At 34.2% G+C, this 2,526-nt stretch overlaps 1 protein-coding gene across 1 annotated transcript in view; it reads right to left on the bottom strand.

Annotated features, from left to right (window-relative positions):
- KIAA2026 (KIAA2026 ortholog) overlaps positions 1–2,526 on the bottom strand; it is a gene marked incomplete at its 5' end in the record, with an annotated part of 31,706 nt that overhangs the window by 21,443 nt on the left and 7,737 nt on the right. The gene's annotated exons all lie outside the window — the stretch shown is intronic.

The following is a 2,526-nucleotide window of genomic DNA, read 5'->3' as shown; positions in this document are numbered from 1 at the left end:
TCCACTGACTATATACCTCACAATTCAGTTACTAAATTTTATCACTGCTTTTTATTTTCTCGTATGAGGCCAATCTAAATTACATCAATGGGAAAAACAATGGCAATATACAAAGATTAGTTGTTTTGGGGCTGGGGGTGACAGGCAAGAGTAATCAAATCTCTAATTCCCAATTTTCATCAGATGAAGTGTATGTGTGAGGCTCATACCTTTGTCTCATTACCCACTGGTGTTCTTTGCAGTTGTTAACTGGCATAACGTAGCGATTCCATTTTCTGCTGACAACACTGTCTTTCTAAATTGTTTTGTAGATTTTAATTGGGTAAGTTAATGTGAAGGCAAAAAGTAAGGTATTAATCTAATCGTTCTGTCACATTCTGACAGCTTACTGGCAGTTTCACATATGGCTCTCAATGCCTTCTAATTATCTATCATGAGAAAAATAATCTGAAGAGAAAAAGTATTTCCTTCATGAATTACCAAAGACTGTGAAAGATTAGTCCCTGTTCTCTAGGACACTACATGGTGGGTTAAAGATTCAGGTTGTAAATATTTCCATTAATGTATACATCATCTAATTAGTTAAGTGAATGCTAACTAGAACTAAGACATTATCACATCCAGCACAGTACTTAATACCTATGGACTTATCTTTTTTTACAGGCAATAAGCATCCTGTTTTTCCAATTACACACAGCAGAAGCTTCAGGTATTCAGTATTGCAGTAAAATGTGAAATTCAATGTCCAACTTTCACGTTAGGACACAATGTCAGATCTCAGTAATCTCTGAAAGACCCTAACTGACTCCTAGAGCTTCAAGGAAAAAAGACAGAAAATCTCCTCTGAATTTTGTAAGAAAAGGCAGGGGGCCAAGCCAACTCAATTCCAACTTGGGACTCACCCATGAATGAACCCTTTAGTATCATAAAGCCAAACTTAATTTAATCTTCAGTACAAACCTAGTGTATTTCCCCAGATCCTATGCTCTCTCCTTGCCCCCCTCAACTTCAGACAATCTTTTAGCACAGTTGTTATATAATTATTATTATGACTGTAATTTATAATTTTATTGCCTATGAATCTGCTCTTTTATCACTGACATTTCCATGCCAAAAATGTCCAGACAGACCCTTTTGAGATCAGCATTTAACACAGACTATAGTTGATAAAACTGAAACACAATGAAACAGTTAAAATGTGCATGTTACTTTTTTCCTTAGTTAGGCTACATGTAGGTCTATGTGTATGTATGTGAAGGGAAAGGAGAAAAGACTAAGGAAGCACTAGTTACCAAACCTAAATGTACTTTGTAACTGGAAAAGAAAAACCAAATGCTCACACTAGTGTCCCTTTTGTACAGTACTACAGTTACTGTAATTTCTTTAAAAATATTACTGAGAAACAGTAATAAAAAATTCGGAATTCAGAATTTATTTTAAAAGGAAATAAGCAACAGACAGCTAAATCATGATCTGTGAAATTGTAAGCCCAAATAATCATCAAAATGTTAAAAACAGGACATGGTTTTTGTGCATTTTCATTTGGTAAAAAGAATTTAATTTGCATCTGCTTTTGGTATGGGTTTGTTTTGTTGTTGGTAGGTGTTTTCCTTGGGGTTTTTTGGGGTGGGTTGTTTTTTTTTTTTTTTTACTTCTAGAGCAGCCTTAAGCTAAGAAATTAATATAAGGACTTAAGTCACAAACAAGGATGGAGTGATGTTCACTGATCTATGCTTCTACTGCTTTGTCCACACACAAAAACTATGACAGAGAGCAGAAAAACTGTGCAGGATGCTTTCAACGTGTTATTTAAAAATGGCACTATAAATGTTAGGATTAAGTAGTAAAATTGGCTCCTGAATTTTGTTGTCAATAATTTAAATGTATGATTTGTGTCACTGCACATATTAAAAGACTTAGTAATACTAATTGTCTCAACTTTAATGCCAAGTTATGATCAGATTAAACTGCTCATACTAATCGATCCAACCTCACCTAAAATAGATATAAATCCTAACTTTCATCAGAAGAGATAGAAGCATTTTGTCACACTTTAATTTAAGGTTTTACATACATAAATATACACCTAGATAAATATGTAAACACATGTACGTTTTACCTTGATTAGATAAAAGGTTGGGCTGTTTTACACAGTGTTTTAGACAGACTGCTTAAATGCAGTAGTTTAATACTGTAATAAAACTATTTCTAACCTGACTGTATATATCCATGGCATGCATGTAATGTGCTCAGAAAAACAAAATTTTTAGACACTGTCCCTATTCTTTGGAGTTGCTAGGAAACATTTTAGTCACTGCCATTACAATATAGACAAAAGTCAGTGTACACTTCAATCTCAGTGGTTTCTCAGTGTTGACTGCTACTAACCTATTTTATCACCAGAAATTCTACTAGCTCCATCTGAAATGCATCATCATCACCACAGAATAAACTCGCTCAGTGTGAAAGTTTTACAAAACACTTATGACTTAATGTGGGTCTATTGGTCAAAATAGCACTGACTGC

Source organism: Acanthisitta chloris, unplaced genomic scaffold (assembly GCF_000695815.1).
Source record: "Acanthisitta chloris isolate BGI_N310 unplaced genomic scaffold, ASM69581v1 scaffold4705, whole genome shotgun sequence".
In the NCBI taxonomy this organism is placed as follows: domain Eukaryota; kingdom Metazoa; phylum Chordata; class Aves; order Passeriformes; family Acanthisittidae; genus Acanthisitta; species Acanthisitta chloris.
This window is presented reverse-complemented; position numbering and strand designations above follow the sequence as displayed.